This window comes from Mus caroli, unplaced genomic scaffold (genome assembly GCF_978045245.1).
Source record: "Mus caroli unplaced genomic scaffold, Mus_caroli_1 scaffold_20, whole genome shotgun sequence".
In the NCBI taxonomy this organism is placed as follows: Eukaryota; Metazoa; Chordata; class Mammalia; order Rodentia; family Muridae; genus Mus; species Mus caroli.
This window is the reverse complement of record NW_028227275.1, coordinates 47,114,506-47,130,158: the sequence shown is the minus strand read 5'-3', so window position 1 is coordinate 47,130,158 and position 15,653 is coordinate 47,114,506.

Here is a 15,653-nt window from a genome sequence, read left to right as displayed (position 1 = left end):
GATCCTCTGGCCCTTACAAACTTTCTGCTTTTTCTTCCAAAACATTCTCCAAGCCTTACATATGAAAATTGTTTTTTGTAGAGAATTGTTTTTGTATCCATTGGGATTGGGCTCCATAATATGGTTTAATTGGCTGTAGATTTCTGCTAGGTTCTTTGTTGAAAAGAGAAGGTTCCTTCATGAGGGGTGTGTATGACACTTATCTGTGGGTAGAAGGACAGGTATTTAGAGTGTTCTTAGGGTTTAGTAAAGTGGTGGTTGTGGTTCTCATCCAAGATCTATGACTCTACTAGCCTAATTGGTTTGGTAAGTTTCCTGTACCAGCCACAATTTTCTCCTTGTTGAACAGGTCCTAAGTTCAATTAGATCACTATTGGTATCCACTGTTCCTCTATAGAAATAATTCTTCAGTCTAGTGCTGCAACAGAACACCAGCAGCAGCCCCCCACCCCACCCTTGCCATATGTCCTGTGGATCCCACAGATTATTTATCTTCCAGCCTCTCTCCCCACCACTCATCACTGCATCCCAGTCCCCAACTCAAGCAGGCACTACTAGTCAACTACAGACCATTCCTGCCAGAAAACCAAGTAAGTTGGCCACAGACCTCCCTCCCCTACTCTTCCCCTACACCCAATCCATATGTTTCATCCTTAGTACTCCAACAGACCACTAGCTGCAGCCTTCTTTGTCCCCTGCCCACATATGCTGTGGATCCCATGGACAATCATCTCCTAACCTCCCTTGACCCACTTGTTACTGAATCCCAGCATCCAACACCAACAGGCATTCCTTGTGAAGGCACTAGGTTGAGCAAACCAATAAAACAGGCATCACACAGCCATCCTGAAACCCAAAGAGAGAACAGAAATGAAGAAACAAAACACCTACCCAACAAAGACAAACCCAGATATCAGCACCTAGACCTATAATCATCCCAAACCTGGATGCCTAGATGCCAGCAGAAGAACATAATAACAGCAAGGGCAATATATCTTCATGAGAACCCAGCTATCCTACCACATCTGGCTCTGAATATTCCAACAGAGCTAAAGCACAAGGAAAAGACCTTAAAACTGACTATATGAAGATGATAGAGGTCCTTAAAGAGGAAATTTAAATCTCTTATAGAAATCTAAGAAAAAACAAACAAAAAAATTGGAGAAAATGAATGAATTCCTTAAATAAATCCAGAAAACACAAAGAAACAATGAGAAGAAATAAATCAATCCCTTTAACAAAATGTCAGAAAAATGCAAACAAATGGTTGAAAGAAATAAATAAAACTCTTCAAGATCTTAAAATAGAAACTACAATAACAACAACAAAATAAGTTGAGGAAATTCTGAAATTTTAAGAGGAACTATAGAGATGAGATTCAACAACAGAATATGATAGATGAAAGAAAGAATCTCAAGCACTGAAGGTATGATAGAAGAAATTGATACATTAGCCAAAGGAAATGTTAAATCTAAAATATTCCAGAAAATTCTGGACAATATGAAAAAAACTTAAAAATACCAGAAATAAAGGAAGAAGAATCCCAATTTAAAGGCCCAGAAAATATTTTCAACTAAATTATTGAATAAATTCTCTGAACCTAGAGAACAACATGCCTATAAAAGTACAAGAATTGTGCAGAACATGAGATAGATTGAAACACAAAAGAAATTCCCCTTACCATACAATAATCAAAAGACATAACATGCAGACCAAAGAAGGAATATTAAAAACTGCAAGGGAAAAAGGACATATGTCATATAAAGATAGATCTATGAGAATTATACCAGACTTCAGAATGGAGACACTAAAAGCCAGAAAGTCCTGGACAGATGTGCTGCAGACCCTAAAAAGCCCAAGATGCCTGCCCAGACCAATATTCCCAGCAAAACTTTAAATTACCATAAATGGATAAAACAAGATACTCTATGACAAAGTCAAATTTAAATAATATCTATTCAAAAATCCAGCCCTAGAAAAGGAACTAGAAGAAAAATTCTAACCAAAGGAAATTCATTATACACATGAAAACAGGAAATAAATAATCTCATACCAGCAAAACCAAAGGGAAGAGCACAAGCACACACCAACCACCACAACCACCACAGCCACCACCACCGCCACTACATCTCTCCATTACCACTACCAACAACAAAATATTATGAATTACCAATCATTACTCACTGATATCTCTCAATATCAATGGCCTCAACTCCCCCAATAAAACCAAACAAACAAACAAACAAACAAACACAGATTAACAGAATGGATTTAAAAAGACTATCCATCTCTCTACCTCTCACAAGAAACACTTCATCATAATGAATACTACCTTGGAGTAAAGGGTTGGAAAAGAGATATTCAAGTAAATGGACCTAAGAAACAATCTGCTGTTGCCATTTATGATCTAACAAATTAGGTTCAAACTAAAACTAACTCAAAGAAATGGGGAAGGATACTCCATACTCATCAAAATCCACAAAAATACCAACTTAAGTCTTATCATCTATGCCCTAAACACAAGAGCACCCAAGTTTGTAAAAGAAATGCTACTACAAGTTAAATCACATATTGACCCTCATACAATGATAGTGGGAGAGTAAACCAAGCTCTCATCAATATACAGGTCATCCAGACAAAAATTAATTAGAAATACTGGAGCTAAAAGATATTATAAATCAAATAGAACTAACATACTTACAGAACATTTCATCCAAACACAAAATAATTTACATTCTCAGCACCTCAAGGAACTTTGTACAAAATTGATCACATACATAGACATAAATCAAGTCTTGACAGACATAAGAAAATTGAAATAACTCCTATATCAAATCAGAATACCATGGATTAAAGCTGGCTATAAACAACAGGAAGCTTACAAGCTCATGGAACCTAAACAACTCTTTATTCAGTGACCAGTGGGTCAAGGAAGAATAAAAACAAAAAAGAAATGAGGAACTTTCTGGAATTCAGTGAATGCACAGCATAACCACACTTATGAGATACAATGAAAGTAGTCCCAAGAGAAAAGTTCACAGCACTAAATTCCTACATAAAAGAATTGAAGAGATCTCATACTAGTGAATTAATAGCAAACTGAAAGTCCCAAAGTAAGCATAACCAACTGGAGTAGACAGCAACACAAACCCTTATGTAAAACAACTAAAAGACACAGAGAGATGAACAACGTTAGAAACAAAAAGTGGGGCATACATTAAAAACTTGTGTACATTGGAAAATCAAAAAGAAACATAATTTTCTTGATAGGTACTACTTAACAAAGTCAAATGAAGTTCAGATAAACAACAAACAACGTAAATAGACCAATAACCCCCAAGGATGTCATTAAAAGTTATCCAAAAGAGAAGAAAAAATAAACAAAAGCCCAGGGCCAGACAGTTTTAATGTAGAACTCTACCAGATCTTCAAAGAAAAGTTAACACCAATACTCCTCAAATTATTCCATAAGATAGAAACAGAACATTGTCAAAATCATTTTATGAGACCCTAGTCACCCAGATACCCAAACCATATAACAACTCAACAAAGAGAGAATTACAGACCAATTTCCCTTATGAGAGTAGATGCAAAAATACTCAATAAAATAATCATAAACTGAATCTATTATATCATATTAGATGCCAAAGGCCTTTGACAAAATCTAACATCCCTGCATGATAAAAGTCTTGAAATTTGGTGGGTACAAGGAACACACCTAAATAAAATTAATGCAATTTAGAGTAGGCCTATAGCAACATCAAATTAAATGGAGTATTAGTGTAGTATTGGCCTCTTACAAGTTTTGAGGTTCTCCTTTTTCCATTGAATATTTTCATAGAATTGGCTGTACATATTTCTTGCATGTTTGGTAAAATTCTGATGTGAATCCATCTTGGCCAAGAGTGCTTTTTTTGTCTGGAAAGTTTTTTTTAATTACTATTTCAAATGAAGATATGTTAGGGGTCTGTTAAAGTAGTTAATTTCTTCTTGGTTTAATTTTGGTGGTATAAGATGCTAGCGGCCAACCATCAGACTGAGCACTGGGACTCCAATGGAGGAGTTAGGTGAATGACTGAAGGAGCAGAAGGGGTTTGCAACCCCATAGAAAGAACAAAAATATCAACCATTCAGACCCCTCAGAGCTCCTAGGGACTTAACTACCAACCAAGGAGTACACATGGAGGGACCCATGGCTACAGCTACATATATAGCAGAGGATGACCTAATCTGGCATCAAAGGGAAGGATGGCCCTTGGTCCTGTGAACCCTTGATGCCCCAGCATAGAGGGATGCGGTGAGGTAGGAGGGGTGAGGAGGAGTAGTCTCATTGAAGCAGGGAAGGAGGATAAGATAGGGGGGTTGTGGAGAGGAAACCGAGAAGGGGGATAACATTTGAAATGTAAATAAATAAAATAATCAATAAAAATTTTTAAAACTTTGATGGTATAACTGAATCTAGAAATAATATATTTCTTTTAGATATTCTAGCTTAATGAATTATGGGTATTTAAACTATTCCCTTATAATATTCTAAATGTCTTTCCTGTCTGTTTTACTGTTTCTCTGTGCATTTTTAATTCTGCTCATTGGGGTCCTCTCTTTAGTTTTTTCAGCTGAGACAAGAGGCTGTCAATTTGTTTATAATCTCAATGAACCTGTTCTTAGATTCACTGATTCTTTACCTTCTTTTCTTTGTGTCCACTTCACTGATTTCTGCCCTGACTGTTATTATTTCTTCCTGTTGACTAAGTTTGGATTTTGTTTGTTTTCATATTTCCAATTTTTGAGTTGCATCATTAAGCCATGTAATAGGGTTCTTTCTGGTTTTCTTAATGCAGGCACTTTCGCTCTATTAATTTCCTCTGCAATACCATTTCCAATGTGTCCCGGAGGCGTCATTATATTGTATTTTCATTTTAATTTATTTCTAGATTTTTTTCTTGATTTCTTTGGCTCACTCATCATTTGGTAATTAGTCGTTCAATCTCCATAAATCTGTGTATTTACTAGAGATGTGTTTGTCATCAACTTTACACTGAATGGCATTGTGGTCAAATATGTGAAGTGATTTCAATCTTTTTGAATTTTAAAGTGTGTGTGTGTGTGTGTGTGTGTGTGTGTGTGTGTGTGTGTGTGTGTATGTGTGTGTCCCACTTGGCATCTACTTTAGAAAAGTGTCTGGGTGTCACTGTATGCTTGGGTGTTCTGGTTGAATATTCTGTAGATCTATGTGAAGTTCATTTGGTGTATGATGTTAATTAATGTTGATATCCTCTCTTCCCATTTTGTCCAGATGTCCTGTCTGTTAGAGAACATGGCATTTGTGAGTCCACCTTCTGCCCTGCAGCAGGGCAAGGCCTCTTGGGAGGCGAAACACAATGACCTTCACTTTGTTTATCACTTCATTTACTGTTTGCATCCCACCGTGTCCCACCATGATGATAAGTGACTGAACTTCTGAAACTCTAAGCTAGCCCTAATTAAAGTTTTCTTTTGTAAGAGTTGTCATCGTCCTAAGATTGTGAGGAGAGTCCTCTAGGGACTGTGGGGGTGTCCATCGATTCCGCACCCAAGGTGACCCAGTGCTGGCGCCGACCAGAAGTGACTTGTGCCCCTGGTCAGGCTGGTTTTCTGCTTCCCCACTGCTGTCTCAGGTCCCACACGATTGGATTGGAACAGATGTTGTGTTCCACTCACCAGTATCCTAAGATCGTGAAGAGAGTCCTCTAGAGACCATGGGGGTGTCTGCTGACTCCGTGCCCAAGGTGACCCCACTGACTATGCCAGTGCCTGGCAAATACAGAAGTGGATGCTCACAGTCAGCTATTGGATGGAACACAGGGCCCCCAAAGGAGGAGCTAGAGAAAGTACCCAAGGAGCTGAAGGGGTCTGCAACCTTATAGGTGGAACAACAATATGGACTAACCAGTACCCCCAGAGCTCATGTCTCTAGCTACATATGTAACAGAAGATGGCCTAGTCGGCCATCATTGGGAAGAGGATCCTAGGTCTTGCAAACTTCATATGCCCCTACAGGGGAACGCCAGGGCCAAGAAGTGGGAGTGGGTAGGTAGGGGAGCAGGGAGGGGGGAGGATATAGGGGACTTTTGGGATAGCATTTGAAATGTAAATGAAGTAAATATCTAATAAAAAAGGGGGGGGGAGTGTTGCCATGGTCATGTTTTCTCTTGATAGCAATGAAACCCAAACTAAGACAATCAGTGTCATTAAATCCAGTAGTAACGTTTTATAAAACCAGGAACAACAGATTTTGTTCATGCATGTGTAGAATAGAAATATGTTCTTAGTTAACTCTTTCCGTTGCTAGAATGAAGTGTCACATTTATATCTTCTGAGCACTTACAGTTTGAATTTTTTTTCAGATATTAGTATAGCGATCTCTACTTACTTCTTGGTTTCATTTGACTGAAGTACTTTTTTCCATGCGTTTACTGTAAGGCTGCATCTATCTTTAAAGCTATATCTCTTATAGATAACAGATGGATTTTGTTTCTTGGCCCAATCAGTAAGGCTATTTCTTTTGATGGGAAATGTGAAGCCTTTAATATTTAATGTTATTATTTAACTGTTCTAATTGTAACCATCCTGTTGTTGACTGCTGCTGGCCTTGTGCTTACAATGATACTTTGTAATTCTTTCCATAGTCTCTCTGCTATGTTCATTCCTCTCTTCAACTCAAAATATGCTTCCTGCATTTTATTAGAAGTATTTTCAAATTCATTCCACTTACAATGCTTTCCTCTGAATTTCTTAGTTAAATTACTGGGTTTGTCAGTTCTATCTTCATTTCAGATTGAGTCCTTTTCAATACTTCTGCTTTCTTCTTGAATCTAATTCTCAAGTTCTGGATTGTCTTCTTCATTTCCATCAGCCTCGTTTGTGATATTTTGGGCATCACTTTCTCCTTAATTTCAATGAGCTGTTTCTTTGTGTATTGTTTCAGTCCTTTGAATCATGTGGTAAAGTTTATGATTCCTGTTTTAAATTCTGTGATCTAGGATTTATCTAGTAAATTCTCACTATCAAGCATTTCTCCAGGACTAGTTGGTTTTAGAGAGAAGATGCTGGCTTGATCTTTTCTGTGATTGATACACACACACACACATGCACACACACACACACGCACACACATGCGCGTGCACACACACATATTGCCATGAAATATAGAAGTGTGGAGTTCTTTTGTTTTTTTTCTAAGTCTAATATATATAAAGCAGTTTGGGGGAAGAAAAGATTTGGGGGTAAGTGGGCGTCGAAATTGGAAATATCTTTTCCAACTCTGTTTTCAAATAGCATTCCAAGAGGGGGAAATTAAGTCACATGACAGAAAGGACTAGACTAGTGTACAAGCTCTGCCTCCTCACCCTACCCTGGAGTATGGATTTAGAGCTGAATGGGCAGAAATGTTTAATGTGATATGTGAGAGGCTTGTGTGTTGGGAAATAGGTAGGGTAAGTCCTGGCAGAAGCCTAGATGTCAGTTACTACCCAGACAAGGAAGGCTAAGGCACTAAATGTGGGATCCAGGCTAGATCTCTTGGATTGAGGAGAAAGTGTGAATAGGGAAGTCGTGGAAACTCACTAGTTTAAACCTTAGAAGAGGTCTAGCTGGGTAAAGATGTTGGCAGAGGCACAGAATAGATCTGTGTGTGGTGGCAAGTAGGAGAGGACCTCTTAGCAACCTAGAAGTTGGTTTCAGTGCATATGGGTATGTCTAGACTCAGCCAGGGCACTACAAAGCACTGTATATATGGGACCTGGGATAAATACATTTTTGTTGAGGAGAAGCCCGGTTAGGGATACCAGCAAGAGTCACCATGCTAAAACCTGGGAGAAGAGATGGGAAGTCTGTGGGGGGAGGTGTCAGTTATCTTGTTTACATTAATTTTGATGAGAAGCAGGCACACTGTGTGGTGTGCCTGTTCTTCACTGAGATTGTGAACTATATAAAAAGTAAAGAAAGTGACTTGAGGGGTTCATGCCTTCAGTTCTCATTGTTTCATTAATGTGGTCATATTGTAACCAGCTGATTCAAGCTCCTGCTGCATTAACTTCTCTATCATGCTGTATTGTACCCTGAACTGCTAGTTATAATGAACTCTTCCTCAGATATTTTTGTCAGGGTATCAGGAAATGATACTAAGTCCATGGTCTCAATTTACAGATGGATTTATTCCCTTCCTAACAAAGGGACACTGCTTTCTTTCTTTACATTCCTTCTTCCTAGTCTTCTTTCACTTGATGGTTTTATTTTCTTTTCTGCCTTAGGTGTTTGTACATGCTGTTCTCTCTGCTTGGACTGTGCTACCCCTCTTTTTCCTTGATATATTACTTTCTGATCCATCTTTCCAATCTTGGTTTACTCAGCCTACCCTGTACTTTCATATGACTTCTTTCCATAGGTCATGCATTGTTTACAATTTTATACTCATCTTTGAGATCATCTGAAATATAATTTTTACTATGCTAACACAGTTTCTCAAGTTCTTTTCTGTTGGAATTTCAGAATAGATTCTTTACTAGGAGTACAGTTAGGGATTGAACAGAGAGTGACATTTAGCAGCATCCCTGGCCTCTACTAGCTTCAACCACAAGAGACCAGAAGTGCACCTCTCTTGAGTTGTGACAATTTAAACGCTTAACCAACAATGATATGTGTTCTGGGGTGGGGTAAGCTATCCTAATTGAGAATCACAGTCCAAAACTGAAAGCCATATAAGGAAATATACTATTCTGATTGTTTTTTCATCTCTTCATCTCTATCTTCTAGTTTTCTCAAATTTTTTTGCATGTTCCTCAAGAGGCTGATTGATAGACATCATATCAGTAAGATCCTTTGTTCTATGGATCAAATTGAACAAGACCTTTGAGAGATATTCAGAGAAGACTTAAGAATAAAGAGGAAACAAGATAGAGGTATTTATGCTGCCTCTTTCGCTGGGTAATCAATTTGACTAAAAATGTGCATGAAATATCATATACCTGCTTTGGTTTGTTTTCTATTTCTATGACAAAATACTCTGACTAACACAACTTAAGAGAGAAAGGATTTGCTTCAGCATAAAATTGTAGGTTAAATTTCATAAGGGTGAGGAATTCAAGGCATCAGCGGCCTTGAAGCTGGATTACCTTCACAATTAGTAATAAAGGCATGCATGTTACTGCTCAGCTTAATTTCTCCTCCTAGACAGCATGAGTCCCAATCACAACACAAAATCACACACAAACACTATCATCCTATATCCACATACTATTTTCAACATATACAGGATATTTTTTGTCTTTGAAGTTGCTTTGAACCTATTTGTTGTTTACAGTAAATGATTACCACAATACATACATTGTTCTGTGTGGAGATCATAGAAAAGTACATAGCTAAGATTAAAGCTAAAATTTAGCTTATGTTATAAAAGATAATTACATGGGAAAAGCCAGATTTTAGTAAGGTTGATTACATTATTTTCTTAAAGGCAAGTTAAACAGTACATAGTAAGATAGCAGATTGAGTACATAATTTTTGATAATCTCAAGATGTATTATTAACTTGATTGTAAAACCTGGAAAGATATTAATCTCTTTGAAAGTAAGAGGTAATTTTAGAAAAACATCTCAGTACACTGAGCCAACTCATCAGCTATTTTTCTAGGATAATGTGGTATCACCTACCTATAGATGGTGCTGCCTAGAGAACAATGAACCTTCCTACATCAATTACCTATTAAGACAATCTCTCAGAGACATGTCCACAGACCAATGGTCTTGGCAGGTCCTCAACCAAGGTTTTTCTCTCAGATGACTTTCGGATGGATAAGTCAAATTGACAATCCCAGACAAAATGTCTTTCTACCCCTTGTCAACTTGACAAACACATCCCTTTTAAACCATAAACTTTCAATTCCTTCCCTCCCAAAGCTCATGTTAATATTATAGCATAGCACAGAGTACAGCTTTAAAAGTTCCACAGCCTTTAAAACTTCCAACACTTTAAAAAGTCTAATATATCTTAACTGTGAGCTTTTGTAAGATACAAACAAACAAACAAAAACAATAGTTTCTTATTCCAAAATGGAAGAAATGAATCATAGAAACAATGAATTTAAGCAAAACCAAACCTAAGCAGAATGTATCCAGAGTCTTACTGTGCAGCAAGTGAAAATCACATTATATCATTTCTGACTCATAGGAGCTGAAGTAGACCCTCTCCTCAAACTCTGTTATCTGTGATAACACAGCTTGTCTCAGAGGCTCAGGGTGGCTCTTTCCACACCTGCAACTCTCTTTGGTAGATGCCCCGTATTCCTGGCATCATTTATATCCTGGAGACTCCACTCTAACTGAGGTATCATGTTTACCAGTGTCCTCTCCTGCTCTCTTCACAGGAACCCCAACCCTGACACAGAGTGCCATAGATCAACCAGCTTCTTTCTATGCAGCTTTCATTACTTTGAAATTAGGGTGACTCTTACACATCACCGAGTTTGTCTGCCATCTTGAAGCATAGCTTTGGCACACCCTCAACCACAAGTTCTGTGTGCCAACACAGAAAAAACACATTACTGTTGCCTCAGTAAAGTACAAAAGTGTTTGCTCATTCAATGGTGCTGATCTCTTATTAATTACATCTAGTTCTTCAGCCCAAGCTAACAAGCACACTCAGACTCTCAATACAAAATATCACACAAATTAAAATTTGATACTCTTAGCTATTATATGAAACTTAATTTTCTTTTGGTTCTTGTACATTTTTTTAAGAACACTTAAGCACCTTTAGTAGAAGTATTACAACTAGATACACATTCTAATATCGCCTGCATGTAATCTGGTGGGAGGCCATGATAAGAACTTAGAGCTTCTTTTGTTTTATGCTCATCAACCTTGACCACTTTCTCTGTGCACTTTCTGTCTCCCTCCACAGGAAAGAATAACCATGCAGTTGACTATTTTCATTATAGACTATATCTGACTCCCACTGGTATTCTCTACCATGGAGCATAGATGTTAAAAAGAAAATATTTTTTTCTTTTCTTTTATTGGACATTTTCTTTATCTACATTTAAAATGTCTTCCTCTTTCCCTGTTTCCCCTCCAGAAAATATTTTAAATGTGGACTTCATGTAGTTTAAGGTGTTGTATGCCATTGACTGATCATCTAATATTTGGGAAAACTCCACAAGTTCTAAACTTGTCCTTTCTTTACTGCTCTTCTGAAATCTATATATCTACACTATCCAATGATTTAACTGAAATTTCATGAGCTAGGCTTCCAGAGAGAGCCTACATTTCTCTCAGCATTCATTACTTCTAATATACCAGAGAATAGCCTATTAATCTCTGAAAATTCAATGGCCTTCTCAGCTCAGCATTTTAAAATCTGCCAATATCTTCCAACCAAACAGTTGCACAGCATAGAAAGACATATGGTCAAATCCATTGATGTAATACCCCACTTCTTTGGTATTAATCCCTATTCTAGTTTCCTCTTTGTTGGAATTATAAAATGTTCTGACCAACTGGAAGTTAAGGGACTAAAGAGTTTATTTGGCTTATGGATATGGGTCACAGTCCATCACTGAGAGAAGTCAGAGCAGAAGCTCAAGAGAGAATTTGATACAGAAATCATGGAGAGACAGTCCTTGCTAGCTCACTGGACTTGCTTAGCTAACTTTCTTATACAGGTCACCACCCCTTGCCTAGGGATGGCACCTCCCACGTGGGTGGGACCATCCTACATCAATTACCAGTCAAGACAATCCCCCACTCATATTTTCACAGACCAGTCTGATATTAGGCAGCTCCTCAATTAAGTTCTGCCTCTTTGATAATGCTAGGGTATGTGAATTTGACAATTAAACCTAGCTATAATAGAAAGCCTACTCCAAATAGTCTACAGACCTCCTACTATACCCATTTCTTAAAAATTTCTTCCATCAAAAAATGCTACCTTGGAGGAGAAAGCAATCATAGATAGACCTACAAGAAACATTTAACAATATCTAATGCCTAATATCTACAAATAAATAACAAAATTATTCACTTTCCATTGATTCTATTTTTAATTGCAAACACAAAGCAATTAATAATAGATCCTACTTCAATAGTACTGTCACAATATTATTTGATCTGAAATATTTCCAATGCAAGCAATATTTAATCATATTTCACAGACCCAGCTGTCCATCTCTGGAGTAAATAATATTTGTTTTGGAAAGAAATCAAAGACAGGCAAGAAGTTAAGTAATTAAGACTTTAAGCGTTTAAATTTCTCCAAAACAAATCATCAATCCCCAAGGTTTTTTTTTTTTTTTTGAGTCTTCTTGACTAACAAATTCTGTTCATCCCTCTCTATTATCCTTGAGAATCAAAACCAGACAGATCATAGCAATATTTTACCAAAGAGGATTTGTTTAGTTAGCATGGAAAATTGTTTTAAGTTTCTCTTTGTTAATTTCCATCAATTCTAATGGCGAAAATATAAAGGTTATTTCAATGCAGCGATGTGTTTTAAACAAACCTTATATTTGCTGCATATTCACAGGTCTTCTACTTTTGCTTTTAGGGACAAAATATGTTTTCCTATTGTCTTTATGGTAAATGTAGAAAATGAATATAAAATAGGATAAATCATCCAAGATGTTTTATAGAGGGCCTGCTTTCAAAATTGAAGTCTGAACTAGTTTCATTGTTTGATATTTCTTAGAGTAAACTTTCTTATGTCCATATTTATTACAGTGTTTCCTAGATACTTTTCTACTATCAGAAAATAGGTCTAAAATATTATAAAACAGATATAAGATATTATTCTCAAGTATATGATATAAAGTTAAATATACAACTGAAAATCATGTAAGACATGTAATCCCAATAATAACACATAAATTGCCTTGTAAAAATAGTTTTAACATTTTGGAGATGCAACTTTTGAAGAAAATCCACTTCTCCATGCATCTTTTGAAAAAAGTACACTTCACAGAAAAAAAAAAGCATAACAAGAAATGATGTATATACCAACTAGATTCCCCCATAAATCATTTCTCTGTTCTTCTGTCCTATATTGTTCATACATTCAGCTGATTCACATATAATCAGCTTATATTTTAGTGAATTCCAAATTTGACATATGTATTGTTGATAAATCTTTGAAAAAATTTTCACATAGTCAAATACAGAATTCTCAAGTTTGTGTGTCCAATGAGTTTAAATAATATGTTTTAAAGTTCTCTTAAGATAAAACAATTCAATCCTATCCCAAAAGTGTTCCTGTCCTTGTAAAACAATATGGTTCTCTACATTCAGAAAACTACCATCATGACTTTTTTTAAAATTTAATCTTTTATTTATTGATTTTTTTACACTTCTGATTTATTCCCCTCCTGGTCCACCCTCCAACTGTTCCATAACCCATACCTCCTCCCCACACCCCTGTCTCCACGACGATGTCCCCAACCCCCACCCCAACTCCTCATCCTCTGACCCAACCTGACCTCTAAATTCCCTGGGACCTCCAGTCTCTTGAAGTTTAGGTGCATCTTCTCTGACTGAACCCGGACCCAGCAGTCCTCTGCTGTATATGTTTTGGGGGTCTCATATCAGCTGGTATATGCTGCCTGGCTGCTGGTCCAGTGTCTGAGAGATCTCAGGGGTCCAGGTTGAGACTGCTGGTTCTCCTACAGTGTTGCCCTCCTCCTCAGCTTCTTCTAGTTTTTCCTAATTCAGCCACAGGGGTCAGCAGCTTCTGTCTGTTGGTTGGGTGCAAATACCTACATCTGACTCTTTCAGCTGTCTGTTGTGTCTCTCAGAGGACAGTCATGATAGGTCCCTTTTTGTGAGCACTCCATAGCCTCAGCAATAGTGTCAGGCCTTTAGGCCTCCCCTTGAGCTTGAATCCCACTTTGGGCCTGTCGCTGGACCTTCTTTTCTTCAGGCTTCTCTTCATTTCCATCCCCATAGTTCTTTCAGAGAGGAATAATTCTGAGTGAGAGTTTTGACTGTGGGATGGCAACCCCATCCCTCACTTGATGCCCTGTCTTTTTGCTGGAGGTATCACCATAGAGTAGTGCTTTTTTAAGAGTTCTCTAAAAAAATCACATTTTTCTTTAACTATAAATTTGTATTACAGTACCTTAAAAATAAAAATAGCATCTCCTATATAATCCCCTCATCTTAATATACTTTTAAATTCCACTGTGTTGTAACCATTTTCCCTCCTTATTTAATAGTGTTATGGTTTGAATATGAACTATTTCCCCATAATATCATGTCTTAGATACTCAGACTCTGACTTACAGTGACATTTTGAAGATGTGCGGCCCTATGCATGTGGGGCCTGCATGACCAAAAGAGATCAGAGGGTCTTGACTGATAATTATATCTTTTTTAAAAGATTTATTTATTATTATAAATAAGTATACTGTAGCTGTCTTCAGACACACCAGAAGAGGGCATCAGATCTCATTACGGATGGTTGTGAGCCACCATGTTGTTGGGGTGATTTGAACTCAGGACCTTTGGAAGAACAGTCAGTGCTCTTAACCGCTAAGCCATCTCACCAGCCCTGGTAACCATATCTTATCTATCACCAAGCCACTATCATAGGCTCTCATTGTCAGGTCTTGGAGTCTGAAACCATGAGGCAAAATAAGCCTTTGCTCTCTTATGTTATTTCTTCTGGGTATTTGGCCTCAATTACTAAAAACTAATGATATAAATATATCATAGGTTATTGGTACCTTGACTATTTCAGCTCAGACTATAATAAAAATCGTGCCATTATGAACATTTGTGGGGAGCAGGTGTGGCAGCAGTCCCAAAAAGGCTCCAGGGACTGCAGCTAAGTCGTATGACTTGCACCTGACTTCCTCATATAAACCACAAACATCGTGAGAGCTGTGCAGGTGTACCAGGTTACTGGCGAAGCCATTTTGGTGGAGATATGCCCCTGCTGCCCTGATTAGCTGAAGCTGCGTACCTGGTGAGGTGATGTGGCCTGCTGTGAGTAGATGGGAACTGATAGTATATAAGAGTGAGAGGCCCAGGGCTCAGGGTCTTTCGCCTACACAGTCAATGCTCTCCCAATAAACGTGTGCAGAAGGAGTCTATTGTGGTGTCTTTCTTGCTGGCGAGTCAGGCGTCCCACAAACACTAATGTACACCTCATTTTATATACTTTTTTAAATGTTTAGTAAATTGGATATTGAGAAAAAAGTACAACACTGAAAAGTTTTACAAAGAAAATAAATATAGAAATTTACTTTTGAAATAGCATTTTATAAGCCTATGGGTAGAAAAAAATTCTGAATCAATATCTTTCACAAAAGCAAATATGGAATTTTAAATCAAATATTAGCAAGAATCTATATATAAACTATACAAAAAAATACAGTAGTACACCGCATATATAATCTGCATCAGGCTCCTGTCAGCAAGCACTTCTTAGCATCAGCAGTAGTAACTGGGTTTGGTGGCGACATATTGGATGGATCCCCAGGTGAGGCAGTCTTTTTTTTTTTAATGTCAATTTTTTTTATTACGTATTCTCCTCAATTACATTTCCAATGCTATCCCAAAAGTCCCCCATACCCTCCCCACTACTTCCCTACCCACCCATTCCCATTTTTTGGCCCTGGCATTCCC